This window comes from Cyprinus carpio, chromosome A17 (genome assembly GCF_018340385.1).
Source record: "Cyprinus carpio isolate SPL01 chromosome A17, ASM1834038v1, whole genome shotgun sequence".
Classification (NCBI taxonomy): domain Eukaryota; kingdom Metazoa; phylum Chordata; class Actinopteri; order Cypriniformes; family Cyprinidae; genus Cyprinus; species Cyprinus carpio.
The window spans coordinates 14,187,740-14,209,775 of record NC_056588.1 but is presented as its reverse complement, the minus strand read 5'-3'; positions in this window follow the sequence as shown (position 1 = coordinate 14,209,775).

Genomic DNA, 22,036 nt, shown 5'->3' with positions numbered 1-22,036 from the left:
TACCATCATGGCAAATATTGATATCAGATATTTCCCAGACTATGAAGCAGTATCCCATTGAATGCATAGATTACTATGCTTTGGGTTTTTTTTTATTCTGCTGCCTTTTGCTAAGCAGTAGCAGCAGGCATGTAATCATACCAGAGAAGAACTTAATGATATGAAAGAGAATTGATTTTCCACAAAGAGATTTAACTTTGATAAGGTATTAGTATAAGAGAGAAAATGCTGTGAATCTTCATTATGTCACTTTGATATGCACTGGCACCATCATTAATAGAGCAAAAGAAAGACAAATGAATCTTGAAAATAGATTCCAACATTTGAGAAGGAGATAGAATTAGGTGTCTAGTTAAAAGAGTCAGCCGCAAGTTTTAGTATCACCTTTCCCTTGAAGATAATACACTGACATTAGACGAAAGTGGAGATATAGTGTAAGTTCATTGTACTGTGTTAAACACAGATGGTTTTTGAATTGCTTGGGCTCAGTTTTGACTATATTATTAATGCAGAGCAAACACTGAGAACCCAGAAGAGAGATAAAATGGTGTGAAAGCTCCAGATGAAATTTGCTGACTTGAGTATTCATTTTCAAGAGCATTACTGAAGATTGGAAATATGAGTTTGAGGATCATGGGACACTGACTTTACTGGGTGATCTTTTCTTTTTCTTTCTTCTGAAACTCAATGATCTGAGAGAAGCAGGAGACACAAGTAAAAGTGCTGGAGGTCATAAGAAAAATAAATTCAGTTGGTGCATTCAAACTTTCTATGTCATATCTGACATATGTCCATTCCTGACATATAATGTAATGCAATAAAATTGCATTATGTGCATTTTGCATAATAGCAATTAATGCCCCTTTAATAGAGTTTAATTTGAACTTTTATTCAATTTTTTTTTTAAATCAGTTTTTATGTGGCACATTAGGATTTATTACTCTACTCTATATATGGTTTGCTACATGAATTAGGCATGTGTTATTGTATGTATGTGTGAGCGTGGTTGGCCATCAGAAGTGAAGTGCTCATTAAAAATTGCCAGCAGGTAAAACCTCTTTCCTATTCTACTTTTCTGCTTCTCATCCCCCTCTCTCTTCATCTTTCAGGATCATAGTCTGTTCTGTTTTTCTGTGTCACCCTTGTTGATCCTGTCCTGGTCTCAGCAGTGTTTGAACCGAATTGTGTGTCTGTCAATCATGAAATATCCCGTCTTCAATGAAAACAGCACTGGGGCAAAATGCTGATGGTGCTCAGATGTCTGGGAAATAACTGGCTTTGGGGTGCAATTACAGTAGAACAACCTCAAATCAGGTAAAGTGACCAATTAAAAGCATTCATTTAATTTATTCATCCAATTAAACAGAAGACTTTTTAAATAATAATAAAAATAAAATGTAAAAAAAGTGAATTTTAACTTTTAACTTTTTATTCTGCACTGATATAGGACCTCCCATATGATCAATTGGCTTTGCTATGATGAAGTTAACCACACCGACCCCAAACCTGTGTAAAGTGTCGAATTTCTTAGACTGCAGGACTTATGCTCATATAAAGGTAAGACAAGTGCTGGTCATTGAGGGATTGTTTCATTTACAACTTCGAGGTCTTTCCTGATGTTCATCAGTGGATACAAATCACTGTCTTTTATCACTCTGGCCCAACATAGCAAATTATTCAGCTGTTATTTATCTTCAAGAGCAACTTGATATAGCTCACCCTTTATGATCACTGCTTTATCATCTGTTACTAAAGGTTTATTTCATTTGTTGGCCTTTGACACAAATTTTGTTGATAATAGAGATAATTTAATAGTAGGAAACGTCTGTTAGTCAAATTGATTTGAAGACAGATCTAGGCTGCAGTTTTTGAGGTGAGTTTATTATGAAAGTGTAATTTATTCTTAAATGTTTCATTTTTTAACATATTTATTCATTATTTATTTCGAGCACTTTTTTTGCATAGGTTTACACTTAGACTTTTTCATTGTTTACATATATTTAACCAAAAAAATAAATGAATAATGAAAATGCACTTGCTGGGATTTAATAATAATAATAATAATAATAAACTTTACTGTTATTATTGTTGTATTCATAAATAATAATAATGATAATAATAATAATTGTTTTTGATATATTTTGTGTAGTTTAAGGCTGAATAAAAACTTAACATACAGGTGTATTTCTCACATCAAGGAATGGGTACAGTATTTAAACCATGTTTAAAACTACAATTATTTACAGTTATATCAGTAATCAGATATTTTTAAAACATTTGAAAGAGAAGTAGAAAGATTGAAATATATATATATATATATATATATATATATATATAATATATTTATATATATATATATATATATAGTATAGCGTATATATACTATTCGTGACTAGGAATCAGTATTAGACCCCAAAGACCAATGAATGTCAGCTTATAATCAATCAAAATATACATTTGTAGTGTTTGAGATTGTTGTAATTTTTGAGGTGATTACTGGCAGCTGTTGTGAGCTAATGGTTCATTCGTCGTGACATTTGGCTTGAGGGCTTGAGTAACACAGTCGAGGGTTTGATGCTTTCAGTGCGGCACAAGTCGCAGCCTAATGAAGATTAATGTACTGAAGCTCAGACAACAGGCGAAAGAAAGAAACTTTGCTCTGTTAGTCTGAGTGTTTCTGCAGGGCCCCCCAGCCACGCCAATGAAACTAGACAACTGTCACACGCTAGACAAACTGTCACACTGACATGACACGTCACGCTCCTGACACAGTCTGCTCACTGTCACATGAAAGCTTTTTCACACACTCTATCACTGTGTTGTTCTGCCGTGCATCACATACACAGCATTACTTTTCAGTTTCGGCAACATTTTGCCATCGCTTCAGTGGGGTTTAGACAGTTTTATTTTCTATTTGTCCTCTCAAGCTGAAGCCAAGACATACATCTTGCAGATGTCTTCAGCAATTTCCCCCCGTGTCGATCTGGCCATGGGTTATCATCTTCTTGCCATTTTCTTTTCTTCTAAATGGTGTTTTGTTTTCCTGCACAAGTTTGTTTGTTTATCTGGCTTCAGCAAGTTCTACTGTGTCTGACATAGCAATGTTGAAAATTGCAGAAAAAAAAAACACCTCAAGAGGATGCATGTAATATCGCATGTGACGGCGCCTTTTGCGGCCACTTAGCTTACTAGCATGAGTGCCCGATCCTCTCCTCTCCTTCGTCTGTGCTGTGCACTTGCAGTTTCCCCAGTGGGGTGGTGATGGCTTGTGACAGTGGGTGCTGCTGGCTTAAGCGGAGCATGATTGTGGAAGCAGAGTCGAGGAAAGGAGGCAAAGAGAGATAGGGTTCTCGGCCCCCCTTATGTTATGACACTGCCAGGGCCCCCTGCACTGGCACTACAGCTGATGCTCTGTCCGGCCCCATCCCCGTCTGCTTGATGCTGAAAGGTCTTGCCAAATGCCAGGAACCATAGTCACATCTGCCCATTTCGGGTGGCCTGGTGGCGGCCTTCAGGCTGGTGCAGGCCAGGAGGCACGTGCTAGCCACTGCTGCTCATCTACTGACTGACAAGAGAGAGAGAAACGGAGAAAGAGAGTACCTGTTGTCTACGCTTCACTCTTGATCGCTGTTGACACATATAGCTGTCACCACTGCATCAGACGCCAGGCTCTCGGGCTATGCAGACTGTGTTTTTTTTTAATAACAGATATCTCATGTGAGGTGTCTCTGCCCTGTTCAGATGCTCTAGCTTGCAGCACGACGTTAACAAACTGGAATAAATGCAGAGAGAAAAGGCTACCAGGAGCCAGATGTGTTTGTGTATGAGCGGATGCATGGCTTTCCTTGTGATTCATATAGACTTCACATGCACCTCTCTGTGTTCAGATTTTAATTGTTCACTGGCAGATGGTCATATGGACAGAAATGAATAGTATGTAAATTGTAGTGCCACTTTAAATTTTATAGATTGATACATTATTAAATTGGATATAAAATGCATTTTAGGAAAAAATACATTAATCCCCCCCCCCACTTTTTAGAATTTTTTTTTTTAATAAATAATAATAATTACATTTTATACAAAAAGTAAGTTGAAAGGTACTTGAATAAATACTTTTGGTAATAATTGATATGAAAAAGTTCAATTTGTTAACTTTAGGTAATGAATTTAGTGTGAACTAACAATTTTCCTTTTTATTTTTACATAATTTATTAATCTAGGTTAATATGAATTTATTTATACAAATAAATACACTATATTCTGCTTTGTTGTTGATGTTCATTCATAAAACATCAACTAAAATAAATAAATATATGTATGTAGAAATGAACATTATGCTGGACTAATTCTGTAAAAGAATTGTTCATTGTTATTTCCTGTTATCTACTGCATTAACTTATAGAATCTCATTGTTAAGTGATCTACATATGATATCGTATGAAAGTCAGTTTAATGACAGCATGTTGCTTTTAATGTCATTTGTGGTAGTTCTCTGATTCAAAGAAAAAAAAAAAATACTTTACAGGTACATCTGTTCAACCAGTCTCCTCTCATATTCATCCGATGTAAATTCAAATTCAATAATAACAGCAGAAAACTGAGACTTATGAAGATGTGCATCATCACAAAAGTCAAGTGCTAATGTGAGAGACACAGGTTCCAGCCTGATCCAACTCCCTCCCACCTTCTCTTTCCCCATAATTTTATGTTCTATCTCTTTTGAATCTGGTCCATATTCACCTAATTTTTCATTATAGCATATTTCATAATCCATTATACATATTCCAATAATATCCAATATTCATATCCAGTTCTCCAATTATAAACAAATAATGTAGTAATAAGTTGAGGTTTGTCACCTTACCTCCAGGGTTGTCTTCACCTCCTTGCTTTAAAATGAACCACGTGAGCTGCACCTATGCAGTGAATGTGGAGGAACTGAACTCGTGCCCCTCTCGCTCCCCAACATGAAGGGCTGCATATTCTGCTTAATGGAAGTAGAATTACATGTTTTTACCAGGGGAGTGCAGGAATAGAGGGAGAGGCATTAGGTGAGAGAGAGGGAGGTCAGACTGTTTAGGTTTTCACACTGGCACTGGCTTTTATGATAAATTCATTGAGGTGCGCTGTGACTGTCCATTAGGACAGTAGAATCAGAGCGCACAGAGGTGATTAAAGGCCTCACCTTGTGTGTGTGTGTGTGTGTGTGTGTGTGTGTGTGTGGGTGTGTGTGTGTGTGTGTCAAGGGATGTGTGTGTGTGTGTGTGTGTGTTTGTTATGGATGCCATGTGGTTGGGTTGTGTTTGTTATTGATGATGCTATAGTCTGTGGGTTCAGAGAACATAAACAGCTATAGTTTATGTAATTATTTACCATCAACAGAAATAATTAATTATTTTGTTATTATTACTAATACTGACCAATTCAAAAATTAATAAGAAACACTTTAGAAACACTACACCTGATACAGAAAACACTTTCCTAAACAACTGATTACATCCATCATTTGATAAAACCTGATACTGATCACACTTTCCTTAGCAACTGTTGACATCTGGCATTTGCTCAGAAAACTGTTTTGGAGATTTTGGAGTATCTGCATGTTTTGATAGATTTAAATTATCTAAAGTTAGAGTAAAATGTTGTTGCCAGGTCTTGTATAATAGTGACACAAGTACGCAGAGAGAATACACTGCCATTCAGAATGTTTTTTGAAAGAATAGAATGTCATGTTTACCAAGGATGGATTTATTTGATTAAAAGTACAATAAAATCAGCAATATTATGAAATATTATTGCAATTTAAAATACTTTTCCATTTTAATATATTTTAAATTGTAATTTATTCCAGTGATGGCAAAGCTGTTTTCAGCAGCCATTACTCCAGTCTTCAGCGTCACATGATCCTTCAGAAATCATTCTAATATGCTGATTTGGTGCTCAGGAAACTTTATTTATTATTATCAATGTCAAAAAGATGGTGAAAACCAAGATGCAAGATGTTTTGATTAAAAGAAATTTCAAAAGTTAAAAAATTTATCTGAAATTGATTTCTTTTGTAACAATTTAAAAAGTCTTTAATGTCACTTTTGATCAGTTTAAATCCTTGCTGAATAAAAGTATTAATTTCTTAAAAATAAAATCTTACTGACCCCCTAACTTTTAAACATAAAAATAGATAAACACATGATTGCTGGCTTCGATTTGTTTACTGCCTCACTGTTGCAGTGACCATGTCATGGTGTAGTTCTGGAGTTATGTGCATATTTTATGTTGTTTTGTTGCTCATTTATTGCCTGTCATTTTATTTTCTATTTTTCTTGATGCTAAAAGCATCTTTTATAAATTAATGTCAAGGCATACAAGCTTTTATTACTATTAGGGGCAAAATTTAAATTAGCTTTGAGCAATTCCTCAACCTGTATCCGACTGTGTGTGGAGGGTGGAGGGTCCACAACAGGTACATTAATACCACTTGTCTCCCATCTAACATCTCCTGAGCCAGGCCCTTTACCGCAGCAGGCCCCTGACAGCCTGATAGTTTTGGACTTTCTATTAGGCATATTGCATGGTTGAGGGCGTCCAAAGATTGGTTACATTTTGTTCTGACGGCATTAGCGCTCTTCATATGGCCCATCAGCGCCTGTCGACTTGCTGTGGTGATCTATGATTCTCCCATCACACTCATATAAATCACACACTAAAAGCATTTTCCCTTCCATATTCTCCCCTGTCAAATTTATAATGTTGTAAAAAAAAAAAAGAAAGAAAGAAAGAAAAGAAAAATGACTCATTGATGAGTTCCTCACTTCTCCCAATCCCTTCCTCGCTACATTGCAGTAAAATACAGCGTGCTTTCAAATTACACCATTCCCTTATCACCGCCATATTAATTATCAGTATTTTGAGGGTTTAAAATCTGAATTGTGTGCTTAATTGTTTTTGATCGCTCACAGAAAGTCTGGTCTGACCCTGAGGTGTTGGAAAGCATCCTAATTACCGACGCTGCGCTGCTTGACCACAAACAATTGAACGTACAGCCCAGCACTATTTATGTGTCTCAGTCACTAAATGCAAATCATGGAGGCACTCAAGTGTAACAACTTTCAAATCGTATCACTGGACCACTCTACACTCTCATCTCATCTGATCCTTGGGTTGAGGATTATAGCGTGAATAGATTTAACTTTCGCAATATTCTATCCTTAAAAGTGCTTAGATTGAGTATACCATACAGTATAGTTAGATGTGATGCTGTAATTCTGTAATTCAAATGAGTTTAATACCTATTACACCTTAAACCATGAAACTGTTGTTAGAATTTTTTTTTTTTAAAGGTTTAGTATCACGTTTGCCTGTCTGATCCACCTGTAAATCTGAATATTTATTGTAGATTTTAAAAAGTTGTTACTATTTAAAAACTATTTAATAACCTGCCTTTGCTTGAGGAATAAATCATCATCTATTTTCTGATTCCTGTGAATGGAGTAATTAGTGAAGTCCAGCTTTGAGTTTGAACTGAAATGTTACCTTATTAAACCTTGTTTATACAAAACTTATTGATACACACACACACACACACACACACACACACACACACACACACACACACACACACACACACACAACACACACACACACACACACATAAATGCTATAAAGGGAGTTAAATGCTGATTAAATGCATTTAATCCTTAAAGTTATATAAAAGTCTGGTCTCATTAGTACTTACTAGTACTTATATATATATATGCAATTTTTATTGTTATGCAAAGTTGAATCAGCAATCATTACTCCAGTCTTCAGTATCACATCTTTCAAAATTTGCTGATTTGGTGCTCAAGAAACACTTCTTTTTTTTCTTTCTTTTTTAACACTGTTTAGTCCTTACTGTTACTTTGATCATTTTTTGTGTCGTGTCCTGCCAATAAAAGTATAATTTCTTTCGATCTAAACTTATTGATACACACACACACACACACACAATGCTATAAAGGGAATTAAATGATTTACAGTATTTTTTCAGACTTGTTGTGGACCTAAAATATTAAAATCTCAACTGCACGTGAAGTTGTAGTGCAAATAATAACTAAATCCATAAAAAAAAAAAAAATTAAATAAATAAATAAAGTGGACTGTTCCATTGAGACTGTAGCACGGGTTGATAGAAATCCAGATGATGATAGTGGACTGTTAGATATTACCACAAACATAGGTGGCCCTGTGACCTTTGTCCATATCTGATTGCTGCTCAGCTGGTGCAGATACAGGAGCATTTTTAGACATGGCACAAATGGTACACCCAAAGCTTTCAACATATAGTGAGCCCTAAGATCACGATCAGTTTAAACCCCATGAGTCCTGGCGATTGCCCTCTGAGATTGACCAGGCAAGGACATTCTTCACCTACCAGCGCAAGGGTATGTTCTAGCATGCTGTGTTATCTTCACCAATCGCCCCAAATACAAAGCTTTATCAAAGGGGGTCTTGACTGGATGGCCTGACCCCTCTCCAGAGCTCAGGGGCAGCTACAGAATGGCTGCTGAGAGGCTAAAGAGCTGATTAACTCCCTCTGCAGGCAGGAAGTGCCCTGCAAAACAAAGAGAAGACACAACAGGAAGTCAGAGAAAAGTTTCCCCATGGATTAAACAAGAAGAAAAAAATAATATAAAACACCAGAATAATAGAACAACTCTTCCCACTTAAAAAAAATGGAAATGTGATGTTAATAAATAAATAAATAAATAAAAATGTTGTTATGGCTGATGTTCCATTTTAATGCTTCTGTCAAGGGGCGCCTTGAATAATAACGAATGTTGTGGTCTTCATAATAGCATTACATGAATGAATCACTCCTCCACCACTATCCCACTATCTTTTTTTTTGTCTGGATAAAATAGCAAATAATTAATTTTGAGCTTCAATCTCTGTGCTTCCTCAAAAATAATCACTTTCTTCTTCCCAATGATACTCAATCAGTTAATTAAATATTATTTTAAATTTTTCAGTGCTGGAAAAAGTCCTGATGGTGATTAACCTGTCACTCTTCTGTCACACCTCCTCAACATCAGGTCAGTGTTGGATGAACCTCTGGTAGACCCAAAGCACTAAATGACTTAACCTTTTGAAACAAGCATGTCACATGATCTCCAAAAAAACAGCATCATCAGATGTTTCTAAAGAGCATGTTGCCAAAGTTTTGATGGTTGTTTGGCTGTTGCAATGCATTTTAAAAGTCATAAAATATTTCCCGCAAGTTTTCCATGCATAATTATTCACAATTAATGGCTTAATTTTAGTGTGTGTAATATATATATATTTTATATATATTTATAATATATATATATATATATATATATATATATTTTTTTTAAGTCAGTTTTGTTTTCATATTTGCCATAAAAGAGGACCTGTACACCTCACAAGCCATAGTGGATGCTGTTATGCAATCTAGGTGATCTGATCCGAATTTGAAACATGATCACAGCCTGTGCTGAAGACCATTAGATGAATTAAAGGACTTACAGTGTTTTGGATTTCATTTGAGATTATCCCTTCACTAGCTGTTCTGTCTCCTTTTCTCTTGCCAACTTGTTTTGTCATTTATAGTTTTATAGCAGTGACCTTGAATGCCAGACAAAAATTATGTTCTTATACAAAATTATATTCTAGAATAACATAACAGTATGTTTGTCATTGTTTATTTTTGTAATGATCACTGCAGGAATACTGTAGACATATCAGATGCACACACACATTTGTGGGTGATACTGAAAGGGTGACTTAGCTTCAGCTCCTCATCTTTAAATATTAGGAGTGAGAGGAGCCAGGCACCAGATGTCGGGCTTCTAAAGTCAGTCTTGCAATATGGCACCCAGTACACAGGTGTGTGGAGGGAGAATCACTGCCTCATCTCCCATTATTTACCGCTATTAATCACAGTGTCACTCACAGAGCCTGATCAGGAAAAACAGGCTTTAATTAGCTGTGTTTAAACCATGACAATGTCCACTTATGTCAGCTGTTTTATTCGTTTTTTCCACCCATCCCCTTGTTCAGTGTTACTCCGGATGCAGTATGCGAATACAATTCTGAGAACTTAGTGAAGTATTTCTTTGTAGTATTTTATTGGAGATTTTATGCCAAAACCGCTAAAATCTAATACATTATAAATATTAGAAAATAGATTAGAAATGTTTAGAATAAATTAAAAATATATTCCCTTGGCAAATAACAGAAATAAATATGATGAAGTACCAAAATTACTAAAACTGAAATTAAATTAAAATAAAGCTATAGAAAAATAATGAAAAATGACAAACTTTAATTAAAATGAAACCTGAAAAAAAAACTAAGCTAATTTAAAATATGAATAAATACAATAATAGTATATAAATAATAGCCAGATTAAACACTGCTTATTATAAGTGTGTTTTTTTTCTTTCTTATTTTGTGCAATTTGAGTGAAGTGTTTCAGCATGTGAAAGTGGTACTATTCTTACTTTGTTAATCTGGGGTCAGTGCACACAACCCTTATTCTAACTACCAAGAGATGAAACACTACAAAATTAATGACTGAAGGTCACTAATGGCTCCATTTAGAAGTAGAGATAAGTGGCATGAAATTATCAGCAAAAATAAGTATTGATCTGAGAGTTTATGAGCACTCAACAAAATTAAATGGCTCTTATGAACAGTTAAAAAAAAATACAGTTAGTACCAACTGTCTTGTGGTATTCGGTCAGATCATCTGTTTTGATAAGATTAAAACAGAGAGCCGGCAACAAGTAGTGTTGACAATGTGATATTTTAAAAATGTTCTTACAGCAACAAAAAGCACATGCAAAGGATGTTAGAAGGACAACTGTAAGAATCAGCCTGGGGAGGTTTGGCATTCTGGCGTAACTTGAGCTTTTAACAACTCATTTATTTCACTGATTTGCTGTAACTGATACTAACAACTGGACCATGAAAAGTCCTGCTGGTGCCCAGCACAGTCAAGCCTCATTGACTCCACACACCTGACATATAGAATAGCAGATTTCCCTCGCCTCTCACCTCAACCTGGGCTTACACTCGAAAGCACTTTACATCAGCGTTACACCTTAACACAGATTTCTGTGCATTCAGTTAATCAACATTGGCATCACATGAATGTACTGTAGTTTTAGGATTAATTATAATGCATAACCCTAATTGAAGTACATAATAATAATTGAGCTGAATCTAAACCCTAATTGAAGTACATAATTGGTTATATATATATACATACAGTGTATATATATATATATATATATATATATTATATATATATATATATATATATATATATATATATATATATATATATATATATAATTTATTTATTTATTTATTAATGTTATTATTATTATTATTTATTTATTTTTTGCATTTTTTTTGTTGTTGCATTTTTCATATATATATATATTTGTGAATATCTTTTGGGAAGAAATCCTAAATGTTCATTTTGTCTTGGTCCTGTCAATATTTTAAAAATATTTTAAATCATTGAAAAAGCTGAGAAAACCCCTTTTGGAATGCTGTTGTTAGTGAAATTGGACATATAGGGAGCATTTAATTTGTTATCCCGAATCTCCTAGTGCTTTTATTTATACATTAGCACAGGTACATGGGGTAAACCGCATGATTATTCATTAGCAAAGGTATGGGGTAAACGGCATGATTACCTATAATTACTGTGTCAACACAAACACCACTGGATAAATGAATGAACAATTAAGGACGCAGGAGTCAATACCCGGTGACAAAGCCCTCCAGCTCCGAGAGCCAACCCTTCTTGTTTAGCTTAGTTATCCTATCCTGTCTCTCTCTCTCCCTGTCTCTTTCTTCCCATCTCTCTCTTTTTTGTCCTGCCATTGGTAATTGTCTACACAGCAGTGACAGATGTGTAATATCGCCACCTCTTCAGGAAAAAATTCACAGTTTGTCCAGTATGTCAGTTCCCTCTTTTTAGTGCTCCAGAGGTCCTGCCCCCATTATGGCTGATTTAAAAATGGAGAAAGCGCAGGAAGCAGATACCGGTGAGCCCCGAGAGCACTAGTTGGTGCAGGGCCTAATCTGCATTCCGCCATTCACTTACAGCAAAGAAATTGTGGCAGGCCCCTCTGGCTGGGGAGATGAGTGGGGGAATGACAGTGCCTTGATTTGTTGAGAGAGAGAGAATAAATGGGTTTTTCTAAAGCTGAGGAAATATCGCCATTACCAGCCAATTTATGTCTTTTTATCTGTTCTTCAAACATGTCACTTCTGGTACTCTGGCATGGTAATTGCACAGCATCCAAAAGAAAAGTAGGGGGTGGGCAGCATAGTGAGAGGGAGAGAGAGAGAGAGAGAGAGAGAACGAGTTCAGATGGGCTTCAAAATCCTCTAATCCTGATAAATACCCATTTATGATACTCCCGGCTGATAGACTCATTTTAATTTTGAGAAGCCACACTCAGAGTAAATAGGATACAGAATTGGATTCCAGAGATTATGACAATTTGCTTTTTTATTGTCCTCTGTCTGATTATTTGAAGCCAAAAGGGTCATTCTTATTGGCTGAAAAACAACTCGGAAACAAGAATTTACAAACCTCTTCGTGCTTGAGATGTGTCGATGGTGCGTTTTTATGTCCCTGAACATAATTGCCTTAATTTTACAAAGGTTTCATGAGCAAATTGGGGTAATGAGTTGTACTAAAAGAGCTAACTGTCTCTAATAGTATTTACAGTCTCCCTGTGTATCGATTGGACAGCACATGAGTTCGTGCCCTTGGCAGAAGCTCTTATTGATGTCCCAGTTTGTCTTAGGGTTGAATGCGCTGTAACATGTTATAGATAAAACTCAAATGCTGAGGACAGTGCATTAACATGAGGTTACAGCTTCAAATTGCACTGTCACATTATGAAACGATACAAAGGACAAAGACACGCTCTTGAGACATGTTTAGCTCATCAGTTTATACCCTCTCAGACACATAAAACTCTCCGCATATGATAAAAAAACATAGAGAAAAATATGTCATTAAATATATCCTTCACTCACCATGCACTGTGATTTTATTAGTAATCACAGGTATTTGTATGAACACTAAGGTTAGTTCTAGCATACATACATTTTCATACATTTGCATAGACACTAAAACATGCATTAGTAGCATATTGACAGCATCTAAATGTTAGCATTTAACACGTCACTAACGTAAACTATTCTATTTGTGTGTTACATTCTAAAGCCATAATATAGCTCAATGTAAGACCAAAGCTGTAATTTAACATGTCTATGTCATTTTATCCTTTTTATATGCACACACACACACACACACACACACACACACACACACACACACAAAAAAAAAAAAAAAAAAAAACAATTTGACAAAAAGACAAAGTTGTACATGTGTAAATACTTTCAGTATATTTCAGAGTGTATATCCAAACATACAAAGTGGAAGTGAATATGAATACAAATGAGATCAGGATGTGTCATGATGGTATATGTACATACTGTACCTGACCTCATACTATGTAAAGTGAACTTAAACCATCTTTTAAGACCGATAAAACATGGGATTCACTTTACATTCTGTAGGGTATTGAAGTCTGATCCATAAAGAGCTCGGCGAAAGGGAGCTTGAAGGTCGCGGTAATGTGCATTTCAGAATTCTAGACTTTTCTCAAAGAGCAGAGAGAAAATGCTGTGGATTTATCTTACTTGAATTGTGTGAATTGTGCCAGCCAGAACTCTTTGTTGGATTGGGATAGAGTTCTGTGCTAATGTGTCTTTTGTCTTACAGCTCCTTCAGCTCTCATTTGCATTCGGCGATGTTATTACAAGCGCACAACAGCCCGATTCATCATTTCCCAGAAAGCCTGGGTTCCAAAAGTCGCAGACGAGTATTAAGTGCTGATGGCCTTGCGATGAATTTCATCTTAGCCACGGCAAAGACAATTTCACCCTCCTCGTGTGTTCTGCAGAGCTCAAAAAGGCAGAGCTTTCAAAGTAGCTAAATATGATTGGCCTTGTTACATTGAATCCAATGCGAGCATATTCTGTCACAATACGAGAAACAATACGTCAATGTTAGGACCTAGTGAGATTAGCCAAAGTTTAACCGAATGAAGCCAGTGTAAAGCACGTCTCCACTCACCCAAATCCTGTTAGCGGACTTGTACTCATCACGCTCACGTATTGCCGGTAGATTGTGCTATTCAAAAAGGAACACTGGAAATTAATTTGAACTATTAGCTCAAAGTTTAAACTATTAAACTTCTTCTGTGCAGGCATTGTGGGTAAGCTGCAGTCAGTGAAAAGGTAGATATTTTCCTTTTCTCTTTTTTTTAATTTAAGCTTTTAACATCATTAATTAGAGTCATTGTAATGAAGAAGTGATCTATTGTCACTCTGTTTCATTCTCTGGCATGCTAATGAGATGTGCTGGTGTGTTGTAAGTGAATGCTAGGCTGTCCAGAGGAGATGAAGCTTGACATTGAACAGGATTAGAATCGTGTCAGTCAGTGAATTCTTGTTTGATTGTTAGATTGATGAGTTTTTATTGATTTATGGAGAATATTACCCTTTTTTTTTGTTTGGATATTTTTACCAGTGGTGCTTTAGCTTTTTGTAGAAGAAAACTCCAGAAATGTTTAAATTCATAATCATTTTGCATTTTATTGTTTTATTTTAAGGCATCCTGCCCTGATAATTCTCTCACTTAAAATTAAAATTAATTTAAAAAAAACCTGCCCTGATTTTTGTTTTTGTTAAAGTTAAAAATAATGATATAATAATAATAATTCTGTCTTAATTATAATTCTGACACACAAAAACAATATTACTTGAACAGATTAAATATATTCCCTAAAGTGAATAACCCAAGTTAAATATTTTACCCAAACTAAAATATATAATCTTATAAATTAAAAATTTAAACTTATCCACTAAACACAAAAAAACATAATTAAAATAAACCTAATAAAACCTTACACAATTTAAACACCAAAAATCAAAACATCAAAAAATAAAAAACATAAAAATCAAGGCATTTAATTTAAAGAGGTCATGAACGTCCTTTTTATTATTTTTGTACTGCTCTCTGAAGGCCACTTATAATGTTATCAAGATTTGAATAGGCGTGGAGGATTGTAGACTCGGAAGTAAATGCCCACTGCAATGATTGGCTAACAGTTGTGTATGTTTGACAGCCTACATCCTTCATAGATGGACGCTGCTGTGATTTAGGTAAAAAACGCATAACTGTTGGAATCAATATACGTAGTTGGCACAACATCATCTTTAATTTCAATCTTTCTGCAAATACTGTCTCGAATTGTGTTTTCTGTTTTTTTTTTTTTTTTTTTTTTTGCATTTCTTTGGTATAAATGCCATGTTTTTGAAGGATGCTTTTAGTGATTAAAACAGACCCTGTCCCCTACAGTCTATTTTTATTTGCATCAAATTAAATATGCAATTAAATGTAACACCCTGACTGAAGTCCTTACAATGCACTGAATCAATTAATTGCCTGCTCTCCTACTATTGTAAATATTTGTATTGCTGCTACATAACTAGCCAGCTAACTAGATCCTACCAAACTTATGACCTAAAGTGATTAGTGTTTTGGGCTTGTTTATTGTTGTAGCATTATAATGTCCAACCCTTGTGCAGGTCTGCAGTTGCTTCTGTTCTGCATGCATGTATTCACATCTGTTAATTGTGTGCGTGTGAAGGTTGCTCTGTGTACAGGAGTGTGTAGACAGAAAGAGGGGGCTACTCTCAACCATACGCACTCCTCATGCTCCATTTAAGATGATGATTATTTGCTTTGTTCTCCTGTCCGTAAATTATCATTATTCTTTTGACAGCTTGTCGGCTGCAGAGCCCAGTGTGTGAAATAAAGTGTTTTTAGAGCTTTCTGCTTTCAAGCTGTTTGTGTGTGGGCACAGGCCTTGAATTCACTCTCATGTGTTTATCCACAGCAAGATGGCCTGACCACTCCTGACAGGACCATTGATTCAACACCGTGAAACAAACAAATCAAAAATAGCATGCGGAAAACAACCAAGATGGGATTTCACTCACTGGTCATCCTTTCTGACAGATTTCCTCATCTTATTATTTCCCCACTGGAGCCTAAGCGCTGCACCTGCCAATGATTTCAAAAAGGTAAATGTTTTTCAAAGCTTGTATATCAAAATGCTTCATTTAATATTAGGTACTAATTTAATTTAACATAAGGTGATAGTTCAACCAAACATGACAATTATATATTCACCCTGATATAATTTCAAACTTGTGTAACTGTAGTTTTTACTGCATTTTTAAAGATTTTTTAAAGAAAAAAATGCATTTTTAAAGAATGATGAAGAATAATTCTGATAAAAATTAGCATTTTCTGTTCAGTAACACTAATTATAGCAATAATAAGTTATTAAAGTCACGCATGCTTTGCTATATATTGATCATGTGGTGTAAACAACACATTTAAGCAAACACCAAAAATGTGCCATTTCTCATCATGTCAATGTGAGCATGATTCTGTCATGTTTGAAAGATGCTCCTGAAGTCTCCTGTGTTTGTCTCCCGCTGTCATCTCGATGCTGAGGCCCAGCAAGCTGGCAGGGGCTGACCCTGAGGTGCTGGGAATTGTGGGTAGTGGGATTACCTATGGTGGCATAGTCTTGTGCTTCCTCTGTGAGACTGGCTGGGCTGAGCAGATGGCAGTGGCCTGGCAGTCACAGCATGGAGTGAGAGATCTCTTACACAAATTACAATAAACTCAAATTTTCTGTGTGTGTGACGCACAAAGTCAAGCTTTTTTCTGACAGCTGTATGTCAAGGCATTCCTCCTATAATTTTTGATGAATTTATATATTATGAATTTTTACGACATCATGCATTTTTACTTGCAATCAATTCTACATACTATCAATGAATCACACAACAAAAAAATCACCCAACATAAAAATTAAGCTTTAAAAAAAATCTGTATTCTCAAAATGTTAATTAACTTAATTAATGGTAAAAATGGTAGAACCAAGATACTGATGATGTATAAATTAGAGCACCAATGACTTGTTTACTTAATTAGTAGATTGATAATCCTTTAAGTTAAGCCTGACGAGGAGGAACAATTGATTGTCTTTTAGTTGTATATAGATTGCCGTTTGGCTGGAAAATCTTTGAGTAATCCTTTTTTGGATCTTTCTCCACCTTCATCTTTTACTTTTTTTGTCTGCTATCGCATACAATGGGCTGCTTTGAGCCCTACATTTCTTCTGCTGTCTGATTTTTATACAAAACAAAGATAATTCATTCAATAGGCTGACATAATAAACTGGCTAGCACTTCTCAGGCCTGTTATTGGGCCCACTTTGCACAATTTGCTCAGTGGAAGGTTTTTTAAAAAGTGTAACTATGCTGTAACTTTATCTTTCAATCTTTAATTCTATTTTGTTTTATTGCTGCGAAATCTTTAAGTAATCTGTTTTTGGATGCTTTTCTATCTCCATCCTTTCCTTTTCTCTTCTGCTGTAACATATCGCAGGCTTCTTTGAGCTTTAAATTTATTTTTGTATGTTTTTTATACAAAACAAAGATCATTCTTCCAATAGGCTGAGATAATGAACTAGCACTTCTCAGGCCTGTTATTTGGCCCACTTTGCACGGCGCGCTCAATGAAGGGAAATATTTATGGCAGGGATGTTTGGAAATGAAAGCCTTTTACATTTTAATGAGCACTAAATAGGAGCGGAGAAATATAGTTCATTAGGCGTAATCTGTGGAATTGCTTGAGTGAACTTCCTCATGAGGGTGTTTTAAACGCCTCGCACAAGTAGAGCAGTTTGTATGGTAATTAAGACACCGTTTCGCAGTCAACATCTCTGTTGTATTTTGAGGCCTCTGATTTTGTGTCTGTGTCAAACATTACAGAAAAAAGAGTGTTCGTTAGTTTTATTCTTTCTTTCCTCCTGCTTACTCCTACATAAACAAACCCAGGGCCTCTCAAGTGACAAGAAGGTTCCTTTTTTTCCTTCTGGAGCACATTAGAAAAAATTACAGTGCTGACATTTCTTCATTAATCATGGCGGCCGGTGGTGGCAGCGAGTGGCGCGGAGCCTTGGCAGACGCGAGTGTCCCCGTTGTGCTGGCAGCCGCGCCCCAGACGCCAGCCTTTCAATGCCACAGCTGTTGCTGCCATCAGCCTCACAAACATCTGACACCCACCCCAGATCAGCCCAGTCCACACCGGCTTCCTGTGCATCCCAGAAGGGCTGAGGCCTGGTCTGGTGCAGCCCATGTCCGCATGGATGGATGGATAGATGGATGGATGGATGGATGACCTGAATGGATGGATTATGTGATGTGGTATTCCTCAAGGCCAAAGTGGGGCGTCGCTCCTCAGAGAGAGTCTACTTGCCTCAGTCTGGGCTGATGTCTGAGAAATGAAGAGCTGCAGGGTGTTGTATTAATTAATCTTTTTCATTTCTATTATAATTCCACACAAGCTATTACGCATTATTTAACATTTATTTTGTTTGACTATTTTGAAATTTAATTGAACTTTATTGATGCTTGCAGATAAAAAGAAAAAAAAGACAATAAACCAGCGTTTGTTTCAATGTTAACAAAGATATCAAGATAAGATCAGACAAAAGTATTTCTTATTCTCTATTAAATACGTTCTAGTGTTATGTTATGTTATGTTATGTTATGTTATGTTATGTTATGTTATGTTATGTGTTTGTACACACCCCTCACCAAATGCACCCCATGCATGGGTAGCAAACGTCTAGCTATACGAGTCTTGGTATATGAGTCACTGGCTAGAGGCTGAGGTGCTCATACCACCACTTAGCTCTGTGTCCCGCCATATGGTGGAGACCGCTGGGACTACATGGGGAATCAGGCCAGACTGCTCTCCGAAGAACCCAACACCCCCCCATTTCTTATTCCCCTCTTATTCTCACACACACATAAATGCACACTTCTATATGTGAGAGGCAAGACCTCCATTCTTAGAGTCAGAGAAAGTAGGACAGGTTGAAGTAGTGTAGCGAGCACAGACCCAGATGTGACACACACACACACTCATACATTAGACATCCACCCCAGCCTCTTCCTATGACACTCACAGCAGAGTTATTCCCCCCTAGCATCTCCTTATGACCACTTTACAGCAGTTTCCCCTCTGCCCTCCCACACCTGCCTCTCCCAACATACCCACCCCCTATTTATAGACTATACCATCCTATTCTGCATCACATGGCTTCATATAGTTTCTTAAAGAGCAGTGTGTCACTTTCTTAATGTACAGTTATATTGTCCAAGTAGTACAATATACACTACCTTTCAAGTTTGGAGGCAGTTTTTTTTTTTTTTTTTTTAAAGAGATTAATACTTTTATTCATCAAGGATGCATTAAAGTGACAGTAAAATACATTTACACTGGTGCAAAAGTTTTCTATTTCAAATAAATACTGTTTGTTTTAATAACTTTGATTACATGTTTCTTGAGCACCTAATCAGCATACAGTATTACAATGATTTCTGAAGGATCATGTGACACTGAAAACTGGAGAAAGGGCTGCTAAACATACAGTTTTATTGTCACAGGAATGTATAACATTTTTGAATATATTACAGTGGAAGAGATTTATATTAAATAATAATAATAATATTACTGTTTTTACTGTATTTTGGTCAAATAAATGCAGCCTTGGCAAGAATAAAAGACTTTATGTATCAAATACATACCAAATTTTCATCAACCCCTTACTTTTGAACAGTTTTGTAGTTATTTGTTTTAGTCTTTCACAATACCCTTTTAAAATAATATTTGAGAAGATTCTTGTGTCCCCTATATATATGTTATAACTAATTACTACCCCACAAAAAACCCAAAAAATGAGAAACTTTCATAATTCATAAACTGGCCCTTGCATGTTTGTGTATTAAATAATTTCAGCTACCATTATTTCAGTGAAGTTCATACTTGTGAAGCATGGCACTTACAACACCAAGGGCACGGCTTTGATTCCCAGACAAGGCAAGAACTAATTAAATTTTGCTTAACCATATAAGGCTTTATTCTATTGTATTCTCAGCTCCATTTAACACTTTTTTATTTTAAATCCATTCCACAGATTCCTTCTGGGACATATTTTGCAAATATATTTTCATTATTAGAAGGACAATAAAAGGAATACTTTATGCCTCAACACACACCTGTTCAGACAAAAGTAAACTTAAATTTTTCTACACACTCATCCACCGAACAAATTTTTTTTTTTTTTTTTTTTTTTTTTAAGTGACTTAGGTTGCATTTAAGTTATTCATTCATCCCTGGGAATCTAATGTGTGACCTTGATATTGAAGAAACATCTTAACTGTGTATGCTAATATTCAATACAATAAATAAAAATTTGTGACATGCAGTTATATAGAAGAGTATAGAAGCTAAAATTAATGAATTTTTGTAGCATGGCTGAAATTATTTAGTCTGAATATTTTTAAGAAAATTGTTGAGATTCTATTGAAAATTTGTTGACTAAGAGTGAAATTACCAAGACCTGTTCTTTTTCTCATGTTTTTTTTTCTCCCATTTTATTCTTTCAGGTATACATTAAATAATTCTTCCAGATAATTTTCATTTTATTATCTTTTATTATTTAAAAGCTTTTACTGTAATACACCTGTGATGGAAGACTACCATATGGAGATATCAAAGGTCAAGAGTATCAGACATCAGTGTGGATGCATACTATATACAACAGTAGAGCGTTGTACTATAAATATCCCATTATAAACATTTCCACCACCTCGATCAAATACACAAGAGTGTGTTATGAGACTCCCATCTGTTTGTCATTGTATCGCTGCTTTGTTTCAGTTTCCCTACAGACATGAGTGGGGGCGGCTCTGTTGTGTCGCGGGAGGGTTTTGACTTTGTCTTTGGATCTCAGCTGTTTCCAATGTGCCTGTCCTATCAGTCACTACGTCACCACGCTTTTCCTTCCTGGCATTGGTCCGGCCCGTGCCAGGTGTCCCTGATGGCACTGACATGACCACTAATGTGCTGCCAGATTTTTTTGCCCACCCCTGTAGCTCAGTATTGGGGTGATATTCCCGGTGCTTCGTCACATCGTACATCTTCCTCCGCCCAGTTCACAGCCTTCCTGTACGCGTGTGTGAATCCACATAGCCAGTCTCGCACACATTTTTGTCACTCCTCCTCAATTACAGTTGTCTCAGTAGCTGAATAATTAAAACACAGTGTAGCTACATAAATAGTGAATGAAATAAATTAGCATAGCAGTTGGTGAGAGCGACTGCCGGTATGAATATGTGACTGTAATGCACTTCTAAATTAAAGAGAAAGAGACCGTGTTGTTCTCAGGCATTGCTTATAGCACCCATTTACTTCAAAATGCTCTCTGAATATTCAAAAAGCTCATTTGTGATGTCTGCTGCGTGTTTGAGTTGTTAACATCCCTCCGTTGAGTGTTAGTTATCATTCTGAATGCTTGTCGCATGGAGTACAATGGGATATAAATGAGAACACACACACACGCACAGTTCCTGTTAGATTTTTTTCTGCAGTGTTTGTCACCAGATACCACCATTACTGTTAACTACGCTATTAAATTCAGTTCCTATGCTGCGTTTCTCCTCTTTTTGTGTAGCGTGCTGGGACTCATAAAGCAGCAGCAGATGTTAACAGTGTGCACATTTAAAGATTAGAAGGTTTTAGACAAGCAGTAAAGCTGCGGTGGGAGAAGTGATATTAATGTAGTGGTTTTATGTTGCAACACAGCTCACAGTGAAGGGGAAAAACATGAGCCATGTGAGAGCCAGGGGTGTGGGAACACGTTGTGTGGTCATTCAAGAGCACACACCTCTGGAGAGGATGAGAGGGGTACTTTACTTAGGACAGAGGAAATGGTTACTGAAGTGGTGCACGGGACAGAATCCTTGCTAGATTTGGCGTTGTGGTACCATGGGACTTGGG